The following is a 14,242-nucleotide window of genomic DNA, read 5'->3' as shown; positions in this document are numbered from 1 at the left end:
TATATACGTAATGGGGAGATGAGTAAAAGCATACCGACAAAATGGAAAAATAAAAGAACAAATTAGGTGGAACTTGCAAACAATGTAGGTTAACAGTGAATCAATCAGTTAAATCTCACATTCCAATGCCTGGTATTAAAAAGCCAAGAATCTCTCTCTCTCGAACCATATGGATTAAATAGACCCATTGGGACCCTCAGCCTATCCTCACACACGCTTGAATGGAATCACGGATTGTATACAATTCCTAATAAATAAAGAAATAAATAAATAAATAAATAAATAAATAAATATATATATATATATATATATATATATATATATATATATATATATATATATATATATATATATATTAAAAAACAAAATGGACAAGGCTTCTATGGCCGACTTATCTATTTAAATGAGTCATTTTTCCAAAATCTATTTTCGAAATGGATTTTGGATTTAAACTTTGAGAAAATGATAATCTCAACAATGATAAGTAGTAACCCGAATTTAAATATAAGTTTTTTGACATTTTTAATACTATCAATTTTAAATTTTTATAACGCTACCATTTTCTAATCTACATCTCCAAGATGGATGTCACATGTGTCAAGGGATGCTATCGTAAAACTGTGTACCCTGATGCACAAATTACTTTTCTAATGCAAATTAGGGCGAAGAGCACCGAACCATGGACCCCTACCCTGGGCCCAGGACTTATTCAAGATGAGCAAGTGGATGACATTGCCATTGATTGCACCCAAAACACGAAGATGGAGGAGGCTATTTTACAAATGAACGTGTTTGCTCATTTTCCTACCTAAAACATATTTTAGATTTGAGGGACTAAATGAAACGAAGATTTCTATTTTAACTTCACAGGAAATGTACTCCTAAAACATATTTTGAACTTTATTCCATAGGTTTGAGGGACTAAAGATCCAATAATTGTGTGTGTGAGAGAAAGAGATTAGTGTGGCAGGCCACAGTATCTAGAGTTTATTCTCATTAGGTCCGAAGTAAATATTCAAACTATGGCGCACCCGTAATGATGCCAAAAAGATGCAGCTCAAGTGCTAAGTATCCCTTTGATGTTATTCAAACTTATGTTCAGGTCTAATTATGAAAATGAAAGTTTCAAAACTACTGTAAATCAGGCAGATTTAAAAACACTTGAAAATGTAAACATCATATATGACATATACCTACGAGCACAATTACATATGAAAATCTTATACAAATTTCTTCTATATGAAACCTACTACCCTATTGTTGGTCAAGCAGATCTACAAACACTTGAAAACCTTATATAAATTTCTTCTATACATTTACTCAGCTCTTCTTTATACATGATGTGTAGAAGAGCAGCAACATATACCTACGAGCTCATCCAAAAAATAAACATCTTATATGACATATATAGCACCCACCCACATAGATTGACAATGCTATTTTGAAATAATCAATACCATTCTAGAGACCTAGAGTTAAGATACTAAGGAGTCCTTGATTTCTTGAAAAGCTTCAGTAATGCAGCGACAAAGACTTTCAGTGTCTACGTAACCTTTGGTCCCTGTTGCTCTTAAATTCACATGATCCATGTAACTCAACGGATAGGAAAAGACTCTGCAAAGTTAGAAAAGCTTAATGATTAGTATAAGGGTTATTAAGAATTGTTTCAAGAACTCATTCCAACACTACGAGTGTGTTAGAAAGTTGAAAATTTCGGTATCAGATGTCCAATTTTCAAGAACAATGTAGAAGTTCTGCATTTATCAAACATATTTCTACATTGTTTTTCTGTTTAAAAAATTATGGTACCCATTGAAATGGGGGAGAACTCAAAATAAGTGTTCATACCAAAGGGATCCCCGCCACGAAGAAGGAGAAATCCTTGATGGGGTGGCCTTCAATTGCAATCTTTTCTTTTGGACCCACCATATTTGACAAAGCTAGAGTCGTGCTACTGATTGAATTGTAGAACGAAGAAGCCGCGACCTAAATCAAATAGGAATACATGAGATAATTAATAGGGCTTGTAAAGTATGAGACCGTTTATATTTTTTATAAGGAGGTAACAGTTGCTCCTAGCCATTGTACGTCAAATTCGATGGTTTTAGGGTGTGCACAAAGTTCAAGAATTTATTTCACCTTTTGAGTCTAGTCAATTAAATACTCACAACTACTTAATTTAAAATCTTATTGAATATAGTGAATGTGACCTTCTTGCATTAAAAGTAAATGGTCACTCTATATTCTTTTCCTAATTAATAAGTAAAATTGCAAATGTTACTATTATTAGGCAGGCACCCCACTGTAAACTTTGGTCCAGTTCATGTTGGCCCAAAAATAAGGGAAATCATCATGTGGCATTACCCACATATAAAGCCTATGTGATTCTTATCCCAGCCACCTTATATGAATGGACGGCTATTATGACTCTGTGCCAATGCCATGGCTAACATTGTTTTATATTTATTTTTATTACAAATCATCATTAACATGAAATTTGAGAGGTATCCACTCTTTTTAGTGGCGTTTCTAACAAAAATAAAAATATATTTATGATAAAATAAAATGGGCAAGATATCTCTGAGGGCTACAAGAATTTATTGTTAAAATTTCATTATAGATAGTTTCTTCTTAGTTTTATTAGGTCAGGTGCGACTCCCTTGAGAAATGGAGGAATGTCGTGAATTTTATCGATGTAACTTGTACAAGAAATTACATATCAAATACTCTAACTTGTGATCCTCAGAAGCTAACTTGAAACATTATGACTGAAGCTATTGCCAACCGTCCATTTTCATTGAGCTCAAGGCTAGGTGGCTAAGGTGGCAGAATTCCGTAATATGACATCTTGAGTTTACCATATGAGGGATATTCTTTCCCCATTGAGCTAAAAAAAAAAAGCATATCCATTTTTATCAAACTAGAATCACAGTCTCTTGTATTTTACATGTGGATGGCACCCCTCCATGCAAAGGATATTGGTGCACTTAGTCAAAAAAGAATTGCAAAGCATGAAAGAAAAGTAAGAAATTCAACAAGAAGGGGAAGTGTGCGTTCTATGAAAGTGAGAGGAATTTACCTCTGGGTCTCTATACCTTGCTTTAAACACTAGAAACTTTCTACCTAGTAGGACTCCAAGTGATGACTTGGACCTTTTTGTAGAAGAACTTGCTTGCTTCACAAAGTAAGTTGGATCTTTGGGCATCCCAAAAGGAATTGGACGGAGAAAGAAATAGATGCGGTTTCCCCATGGTGCTTTTGAATTACTTGTGAACATCATTTCTGGCTTTTGCAGACCTTTATCTTCTCTTGCAATGAAAAACACCAAGGAAGTCACCTTCAACCCCTCTAAAATGACTGAGGGATCCTTGCATCTCTCATCTTCTAGAAGACCAAATAACACATTCAAATTACTTCAATATCTCATGAAATGCTTATTTTGTAACTGAATAGAAGATTTATGTAGTAGGGAATCACTCACTTGATAGAGAGAGTTGTAGATATTGTTGAAGACCATAGGAAATGGCACCAAGTAAAACATCATTTACAGTCTACAAGAAAAATATTTGGATTGTTTAGAACCAAGGAAGAACACAAATAAAGCATCCTTTAGATAAGTTAGGAGCAAAGTGTGCAAACCGGGAATGGGCCTGTTAGGCTCAAATAATATTCAGGCCAGACTACCACCTTCCTCGCCCAAAAATGTTTAATGTATTAGCTATTGTAAATATGTTTTGTTTCCCATATTTATATAGGTCCCAACCCCGGTGATCCAATTTTTTTTTTGTATAAACTAGGCTCGTTCTAATAAATTTGGGTTGGGTCTAGACTAGGACCAAACTTAAAGTTAGAGCATGGGTTTTTGCTAGATTGTCTCAGGGCAGGCGCGAGCCAGCGTAGGCCTAGCCATAACCTCACCCTATAGGTTGGGCCGAGTTTCCCCAAGTTGTGTATACAACTCGAGGATATTATTAAAGTAAATATTAAAAGAATTCACAAAAAATTCATAAAAAAATGTGGGACTGATTTATAACATTTTTGTGTATGATTTAAATGTTTTTGACAAATATTGGTGAACGTTTTTTTGCCGTAAATCCCTTTTTCATATTTTCATTTTATTGGATTTTTTAAAATGCCCCCAATTATAAATTTGTTTTTTGTTTAAATCCATTTTTCCAATACTTTTTTAAGCATATTTTAACTCCTTAATGTTGTTTTTTTGCTTTCAACACCTCTTTTCTTTCTTTCTTTTTTCTTTTTTTTTCTTCTTTCTTTTCTATTTTTTTTTCTTTTTTTATTTTTATTTATTTATTTATTGAGGGCTTTTCAGCCATGTGCAAGAGTCAGCCAAGTCCTCAGGACTAAGCCAATTAGCTTGCCTCATCCCCTTCCCGAGGCTAGCCTAATCACACTAAACTCACCTATCATAACGATGTCCAAACAGACTAGGAAAGAAGAGGAGAAGCATATACGTACCGCATTGAGCTTCTTGCCCACCATTTTGATCTCTTTAGATCCATTGTTGCCTGAGATATGCACACTGGAAGTTTCTCCACCCCTGGAGGACCCCTCATGGGAATGTTACTATCCTGCACCCACAATTTGCTCCTCGCCAAACCATCCACAACATCAATGGCTGAATACCAAGCCCCACTAATCCACCTATTCGGCTCGATACGCTGCTAAAAACGTTTCTGAAAGTTCTTGAATTGGGCCTTCCCACTTGCACTAGATGAGGTAGGAAAAGAGATAGGCTTAGTCGAATCGTCTGCTCTCTTGGCAAGATCTAACAAGAAAGACATCATTGACACACCATCTCCCACGGAATGGTGCTCCTTAACAACAAGGGTTGCAGGTGAAGAAGTAGTCTTCCAATTGAGAACATGAAACTCCCATGGAGGACGATCCATCGGAAGAGGTTGCAGGCTTACATCGCAGATGTATTGCTTTACATGTTGGTCATGTGTATCAGAGTCTCCACTAGGAGGCTTGGGGACAATGAAATGGTCATCTATGTTCAAATTCACCCTTTTCCACCTTAATTCTCCTCTTTCTTTCTCTACCTAACAAGTGGAAATTGCCAACCTATATTAACAGGTAGTAATACAGAAGACTAATCTTGGAAAAGAAATAACGTGAAGTGGCTTTTTTAAAACGGTAGTGGAGATACCCAACAAATCATAATACGATTTGGCCAGCAAAAAGAACAAGAAAAGGGTAAATTATAACTGGTTGTTCGGTTCCAGTCGGTTGGCCGCATCTCAGGCCTAACCTGACTAACTAATATGGTCGGCTTCGCCTGAATACTAAATGGCCCAACCGATCACGCCCGAACCCAGCCAGAACCACTCTAGCAGTCCCTATTCCAACCGGGCGCAGCCTGACTAACTTATTTAGGCTCCTTGTTGTGTTGCTCTTTAGATATCAAGATTGTTTCCTACTGCACTTAAAGTGTAGAAAAGATCTTGATATTTAAAGAGTACTAAATGGGTAGTTTTTTTTTTGCTTTAGTTTGATAATAGGGTTGGGGTTGTGGTCGTGGTGGTAGCATCATTTGTGCATCAGCTAAGTTTTAGGTTTTCATTTTCACCTAACGCATTAATAAACTACTAATAATTTAAAAAACGGGTAGGGACTCATCATCCCCATTGAATTACCCAAAAAAAGTTTTTCTTTAGCTCTAAAAATAATTTTTAGAAAACATAGAGATGAATTACCCATAAAAAGTATTGCTTTAGTTCTAAAAATATTTGAAGAAAGAGTAGAGATGAATCCAGCCTCAGTTGTCAAGGGAAAATATATTTTTTCTTTTTGGGTAATTCATTAAGGAATATAGGCTCTCACCCGTTTGTTTTTCTTTTATTTTTTATTTTTTTAATTAGTTAGGTTTTCAAAAGCTGATAGTGGAATTGGAAATCACGATGTGCGACTAAAGTTCTGTAGTGGAGGTATGCAACCACCACGAACCCAGCCCCTTTCCCATAAGTCATAACATTGAGTATATTTCATAACTTTTAACAATGAAATCATCAATGTGACTGAAACTCCCCTAATACATGAAATTGACCGGCGTGAATTGGGTCCCTCAAACAAAGCCCGGATTAGCAAGGTTTTGTTTTGTCGGGGTTTGCTTTTACTTTGAGAGTTTATGAAGTGTTGAGAATTAAACTTAGGGCATGTTTGGATATACTCTTTGCTATTGATAATTGACTATTCAAATACAATTAATCCTGAAAATGAATTATCAGATAGTTGTCTACATTCATTTTAAATAAAGGTGTAGTTTGTATAAGGCGGAGGCCCTAAACAATCAAAGTAAGGCACACGTTAGATAATGTCGAAAGATGTTATTTAACTATTGGAAATCTTTGTGATGGCCTGAAAATTTATTTTCATCTCTAATTATATAATTCAAATCTTCAAAATAGTGCAGATCGAGCATATCTATGAACACTTGATAATCTTGAAAATTGACTGTCCAAAAAGTACATTTTAAGATACACTATTTTCAAGACTTGAAATCTATTTTTTTCTCATGTTTATACATCTTGAGGTTGAGATGATCGATTTGAGGTGCGTCTTAATTTAATTGTTTAGGGCGTCACCCGTATGTAAACATTTTCCTTTAAATAACTATGAGATGTACTTATAGGCAGTTTTACAAAAAAAAATTATCTTTTTCAAAATTTGTCCTTACTTTATTCAAAGTAATTTGCTTAAAATCATATGTTCTTAGCCAGAAATAACTAAAATTGGCTAAAAATGGTCCAACAACTACATAATTAAATAGTATTACATATAATACAGGGCACGTACCAAACAACTAATAAAATAAATTGTTATTTCTATACCATGTAAAGTTATAAAGGCCCCTTCCTTTTTTTTTTTTTTTTTGTGGTAAATCAATGGGTAATACAAGTCCCTACCTGTTTTAGAAATAATTAGTGGTTTTCGAATGCGAGGGGAATGGAAACCTAGACCAGCAACTAAAGCTCAGGTGGTGCTTCCAACATGACCTCAATCGCATACCCATAAAAGGGCCTTATTTCACTATTTTCTTGTGCAAAATGGTGGTAGAAAACATGGAACAATACCTTGAAACCAAGGTTAAAAGAAACTAATTGGTGACCTGGATATGCCACCCAAAAAATCTTGTCTGATCGATGGATCGGCAACCTGGATCGGATTAGCTGGTTTTAGCCTCAAGATGATTTTTAAAAAAATCTCCAAAATAATATTTTTTGAGTTTTGAAAAAAAAATAGGGGTGTCACATTATGTGCTTTCATTATTTATAAAAAAATATGTGAGTATTGAGACATTGTTTTCCTATTTGGATGTCTATATAATTATTAATTATAATATAATATTATAATATTATATCAAAATTATTCAAAAAATATCAAAAAATACTATCATATTACAAGATTAAAACAATAGTACTCCTTATAAAGTGAAATTAATATCACATCAAACATTTATTAATTCTCTTTACTCATTCAAAATTATCACAACCTAACTAACTATAATATTATACACTGAAATTATAATTATAATTATTATTTTATATTTTATAATTATTTTACTATACAAATAAGAATAAATTTAAAATATATATTACAATATCATCTAATTTAAAATTATTTTTCACAAATACAACAAAAAATAATACATTATATAATTCATAATGAAATTAAATTAATAAATAAAATAAAAATGTGGTTATCAATGTATAATTATTAATTTTAGTATTATTATAAACACAATTAAAAAATTATTAGAAAACACTTCCATATCATATGATAAAAAAAAAACTAAAATTCCTTATAAGTTTCAATGTTATGACATTAAAAACAAGTATTGAAAAATTTATTTTTCCCTACAAAATGGAAAATAATGATATCAAAATTTAAAAACTTAAAAAATAAAAAATATTTTGGTTCACTCTAATAGAACCGGTACAGACCGGCCCGACCCGGACAGTTCAGGGGAACCTTGCCATTCCCAATATATGGAGGGAACCAAATCAGGCCATTTCGATCCAAATCGCCTAATTTTCAAAAATCTATCAATAAAGATTATTTGAATGTTAAAAAACTAATTCATCATCTCGATATCGAGATATATAAATTTGAAAAAAAAAGATTTTGAGTCTCAGAAATAATGCATCTTGCAACACATTATCCAGACTGTCCATTTTCAAAATTTTCATATGTTTATAGATCTACTTGATTTTAACCAATTTTAGATTTTAAAATTTTATAGTAAGATATGAAAATAGATTTTGAGATAATCCTAATAATTTTGTACACCAAAATTACATGTTATGATAAAATTTGGAAGTGCACCGTAATTGGATTGTTTAAGGTTGCATCCTTACAGAAACCACACCCACACTTGTATACTTCCCCTTATCCAACAGTCCATTATGAATGGAAGGCTAAGATTGTCCCAATCACAATGTCATGTCTCTACACTATTTAATTTTAAATTTTTTTCTATTACCAAATTTTGTACGTCCAATACTCTATTAAACTCGCACTAGTTTAGGTGGAACTTGCAAAAAAATGTAGGTTAACAGTGAATCAATCAGTTAAATCTCACATTCCAATGCCTGGTATTAAAAAGCCAAGAATCGCTCTTTCGTACCAAATGGATTAAATAGACCCATTTGGGACCCTCAGCCAATCCTTTCTGTAATAATCCTAAAATTTCTGAAAAAAACAAAAAAAAAAAAAACTTTTATGGTCCATATGAATATGATGATCCTTAAGGACCATCACTATTTTCAAAAGCTTGTGCTTTACGCTTTGCCTCACCTTTGCCACGTCCTTTAGTGGACGTTGGCTTTAAGCGTATACGAAGTAATATAAGTGTTACACCTCATGTGTGAGGTGTAACTTAATAAAAGAATATTATAAGGTGTCATACGAATTTAAATAGAAGAAGTGAGGACTTTTACCTTAGAAAATTTTCAGATCTCTCTCTAGTCAAAATGCTGTGAGCTTTTTCTCTCTATAACCGAATTTTTATCGGAAGCTCCCTCTCAAATATTTTAAGTAAGTGACTTCATTATCTAGAAAAATAATCCGTTCTTTTTAAAAATGAAATAGAATAATTATTTGTGCTTATTATCATGAATTTTAGGCGTGATAAATTTTATGCGCAAGTGACCTCTTTATTTTGAAAAATAATCTTTTTAATAAAATTTTGATATTGTATCTATGTTAGAAATTTTAAATGCTGTAAATTCTTAGAAATAAATTTATTTATTTTTCTTGTCTATTGTTAGAAAATTTTAGATACTGTAAAATTATTAAAAATAAATGTGATATTTCTGCTTTTAGTAAATTTGTGAGATTTCTTTCTACTGTTTTTGAATATTTAGATATTGTAAATTTCATGTGCAAATGACTGCCTTATTAATTGAAAGATGATATTTTTGCAATTGATTATAGCATTGTCTATGAAATGTTTATTTGCGAATTGACATCCCATAAATTGTAATAATTCCATATTCTTGAATTTCTGTAAGAGTTTTTGTATGCATATTAGATTGGCAATTATGCTAGAATGTCTTTACGAACTGCTACCTTTCTAAATTTGAGCCCAAAATATTTGACTGGTTATTTTAGAAATGTTATTGAAAGTGACTGTTATTAATGGTTTCAGTGAAATTCATATTAATAATTTAAGTGATATGTTGAGTACATGATATTGCTACTTTCGAATCTTTAAAGATACTTAGAAATACTTTAAGTATGCAAGTGGACTCATCCGGTTCTCTAGTGAAGTATATGTGGACCTATCTGGGACGCTGATAGGGATTAAGTAAACTCATATGGTACGTCGATGAGGTATAAGTGGACCTGCAAGGATTAAGTGGACCTATCTGGGATGCCGATATGGATTAACAAGACCCATCAGGACGCTGATGGGGTATAAAGGTGACCTACTTGGGACGCCAGTAGGGTAATTTGTGAAATCCTTTGAATAATGCATTGCCGTTAAAATGTTATATGCATTTCAATTATTCAAATTATACTTAATTATGCATTTTTTTTAAAAGTGAAACTGTTAATGCATTTCTGTTAATAGATCTCCTTTTTGAAAATATTGATATCTTTCAATCATGATTATTTTTAGGATTATGATGATCACTTACTGAGTAGCCAAACTCATCAGATTATGGTAAACATTACTCCAGGATAACTGTTGTTTCATTTTGAGTGCTCGTCAGGATCAACTTTGGAAGATACTGTAGTTGTGCTTAAACTTTCTTTTATTACCTTGTAAGAATTCGCCACTGTAAATTTGTCCTATCAAGAAATGCATATATGTTTTAACTATCGCATCTCAGGAATATCAGTATTGTAAATTCTTGGGGTGTGACACTTTCATACTTGAATGGGATCACGGATTAAAGACGGAGAAGGGGTTGAGTGCACCTGTCATGATCCTAAAACCCATATGCTGCTCGCTTAGTGGTTAATGCTGTACTAGCAATGGAACATGCCTCGTCCCTTAATTACTTGTACATTATTTTTATCGGCAAAAATAACAAGGCAAGCTTTCTATGTTTTGTCTACAACATAAAACTTATAAGAAAAAGTTTCTATAAGGTTGTAACCTTCAAATATAGAATTAGAAATGCACCTCAAAAATCTATCGATAAAGATTATTTTAATGTTAAAAAACTAATTCATCATCTTGATATCGAGATATATAAATTTGAAAAAAAAAGATTTTGAGTCTCAGAAATAATGCATCTTGCAACACATTATCCGGACCGTCCATTTCCAAAATTTTCATATGTTTATAGATCTACTTGATTTTAACCAATTTTAGATTTTAAAATTTTATGGTAAGATATGAAAATAGATTTTGAGATAATCCTAATAATTTTGAACACCAAAATTACACGTTATGATAAAATTTGGAGGTGCACCGTAATTGGATTGTTTAAGGTTGCATCCTTATAGAAACCACGCCCAAACTTATATACTTCCCCTTATCCAATCGTCCATTATGAAAGGAAGGCTAAGATTGTCGCAATCACAATGTTATGTCTCTACACTATTTAATTTTAAATTTTTTTCTATTACCAAATTTTGTACGTCCAATCCTCTATTAAACTCGCACTAGTGAAAAATAAAGAAAAAAAAATATTTTCAATAAAATAAAATGATCAAAATACCTCTGAAAGATCCAAGGGATTTTGGTCATTATATTTTATTAAAAAATTATTTTTAATATTTTTTATAAGTGCATCCCAATGAGAATATGGAACATACCAATTTCATATTCACACAATTTGTATAAAAAAAGCTAAAAATAAAATACTTTGAGACATTAGATCTAAGATCAAACGGTGAGTGGCTCTCTTGAACAAAATTGGACGGCTGGATGGTAGGAGAAGCATAGATCTTCTATGCTGTTGGGGAAGTATTGAAACCTTTCTCAAATAATATATTGCTAACAATTTCTTCTTAAAAAAAGATTTATGGCTAATTTTTTTTATTTAAAATCTAGTGCTTTATCAAAAATGTGTAAAGCTTTACAAACGCTTTCAACATAAGCATTATATATATATATATATATATATATATATATATATATATATATATATATATATATATATATATATAGGGTGCAGGTGGCATACAGATGCATCCATAGCTATAGAGGTAAGGTGGACCTTCAAATTTTATCATGATAAATAGTTTTGATGTAAAATGTTCTTAGGATTATCTCAAAATCTATTTTTATATTTAATTATAAAATTTTAAATTTTAAAAATAGTTAATTAAGTAAATCTATAAACATATGAAAATCTTGAAATCAGGGGGACCTTGCCATTCCCAATATATGGAGGGAACCAAATCAGGCGATTTCGATCTGAATCGCCTAATTTTCAAACCTTGCTCGAAACAAATGGAATTTTTTTTTTTTTTTTCTGTTTTGAAGAAACAAGTTTCTCAAGAATAGAATAACACCAAGGCGTTTTTTTTATGAATATTATTAAATGGACATTTGCGGAATGGTGGCAAAAGTTTACCTTGTGTTTTGCCCGTGATATTATATAGACAATTTGTTTCAGTCGGACGACCAATATCAACATCCCCTTTTTCCAAAAGCTTTCGCCAACCGACTTGAGCATGAAAATATTTCAAATAATCAAAAGAAAAGTTTTTTTAAAGGAACTTCTCCACGATTTATTTTTTACTTTGCCTACGTCATTTTTTTCTCATTTTACTCATCTTTTTCCCATGGTTTCTTCCTCCAATTTGTCTATCCCTCTAAAAACCCAATTTTTTTAAGCTTATCCCTCTGTCACACTCTAAAAATCCAACTCATTTCTTTTACAATAAAAAAAAGTTGCAGTTTGAGAGAGGCCAATCAAAGTAAAGCACACCTTCAAATAGTATCGAGAAATGTAGTTTCAATACTAAAAATCTTTGTGATAGACTTAAAATATATTTTCATAGCTAATTATAAAATTTAAACCTTAAAAAATAGCATGGATTGTGAAAGCTGGGAAATCTTGAAACTTGACGATCCAAAAATGCATTACAATATGCATTATTTTCAAAACTTAAAATCCATTTTTTTCTCATGTCCATACATCTTGATGTTGAGATGATCAATTTGAGAATATTTGGGCATCAAACAACCTCTTCTAGTGAAATTTTTGATGTGTGCTCTAATTTGATATTTTAGAGCCTCGAACTTATATAAACTTTTTCCAAAAAAAAAACAACTAATTATTCTTTCTTCTTACATTCTCTATCTAGACATCTAACCCGTTCTCTACTCTCACATTCTCTCTTTAGAAACCCAACTATATTATTACCTCCTTTCCTAGTGAATTTTTGATGTGCGCTTTAATTTGATTGTTTAGGACTTCACCCTTTTATAAACTTTTTATTTACTTAAAACACCCGAAGAAAAAGAAGAAGAAGAAGAAATAAGCGTGAAACACAAAAACGAGCTTACGATTTCAAACATCTAGCCTTTGGCCTAAGTTATCAATGTTAGAATTTGTGGGAACATAGAAGGGAGAGATAATGAGAATATTTATATGGTTCAAGCCGAACCCTTACGTCCCCTTACGTCCACGGATTCAAAGCCCCAATCGGCTATATCTTCATTATATTAGATGAATCTTTACATCAAGAAGTACCTCTATATGTAGAGGACAATCACACAATTAGAAGAGACAATTATAGTATGATAACTTGATGACCAGGTAACTTGGTCTCTATCTTCTAGATACTGAACCTTATCAAGCGATATATACATATACATCTATAATGATGTATATCAATATGAACTCAAGATATCCATATCCCAACACTCCCCCTCAAACTCAAGATGCTTTGACACAGAACAGCTCGAGTTTGAACAATACTAAATTACCAAAAAAAAAATCACGTGTTACCATAGTCTTCTAAGAAACAACCTTTCTTGGGCTCGCTAGTTTCTTCGAGAGATTTTCTCTCTTTAGAGTCTTCCAAGAAACAACCTTTCTTGGGCTTGCTACTTTCTTCGAGAGACTTTCTCTCTCTAGGGTCTTCCAAGAAACAACCTTTTTTTGGGCTTTCTACTTTCTTCTCTGAAGATCTCTCTCTTCATAGGCTTCTCTGAAGATCTCTCTCTCTCTCTTCAGAGGTTTCTCTTCTTTCTAAAGGCTTTCTCTCTCTAAAGAAAATAATTTTTCTTTCTCTCTCTTCGAAACATCCGATATCGGGTAATGAAAAAATTGACGATCATCATACAGGATGGAGTAACGAAAAACTCCATCATCAAACAAGATCAAGGAACGAAAAACTTGATCATCAACTAGGATCGAGAAATTCTATCATCTTCATCTCCTCATCGGGAGACGGAACTCTTGATCGTCGACTTCGATCGAGAAATTCGATCATCTTCATCTTCTCATCTAGAGACGGAACTCTTGATCAACAATTAGGATTGTGAAATTTGATCATCTTCATCTCCTCATCTGGAGACGGAACTCTTTGTGAAATTTGATCATCTTCATCTCCTCATCTGGAGACGGAACTCTTGATCATCAACCATAACTTCCCTTTGCATAGTAATTGAACTGATCCAAAATCTAGATTTTCTTTAGCTGTTACATTAGAGATGTTGACTTTATCTCTACCATCTCCATCTCTCCTATACTTTCCCCCTCAAGTTGGGTGTGGATGCGAGGAAACACCCAACTTGCAAAATACAATT

At 32.6% G+C, this 14,242-nt stretch overlaps 2 long non-coding RNA genes across 2 annotated transcripts; both read right to left on the bottom strand.

Annotated features, from left to right (window-relative positions):
* Window positions 1-1,150: 1,150 nt before the first annotated feature.
* Window positions 1,151-2,742, bottom strand: LOC148781111 (uncharacterized). Its single transcript, XR_016061747.1, has 2 exons — window positions 1,849-2,742; window positions 1,151-1,614 (listed from the first exon to the last, which is right to left on the bottom strand). It is a non-coding gene; the product is annotated as an uncharacterized LOC148781111 (long non-coding RNA).
* A 288-nt stretch (window positions 2,743-3,030) lies between these two features.
* LOC148781110 (uncharacterized) lies at window positions 3,031-5,121 on the bottom strand. The gene is made up of 3 exons (XR_016061746.1): window positions 4,477-5,121; window positions 3,482-3,551; window positions 3,031-3,384 (listed from the first exon to the last, which is right to left on the bottom strand). It is a non-coding gene; the product is annotated as an uncharacterized LOC148781110 (long non-coding RNA).
* Between the last annotated feature and the right edge of the window lie 9,121 nt (window positions 5,122-14,242).

This window comes from Amborella trichopoda, chromosome 8 (genome assembly GCF_054954075.1).
Source record: "Amborella trichopoda isolate Santa Cruz 75 chromosome 8, AtrichopodaSantaCruz75HAP2 v2.0, whole genome shotgun sequence".
NCBI classification, from domain to species: Eukaryota; Viridiplantae; Streptophyta; class Magnoliopsida; order Amborellales; family Amborellaceae; genus Amborella; species Amborella trichopoda.
This window is presented reverse-complemented; position numbering and strand designations above follow the sequence as displayed.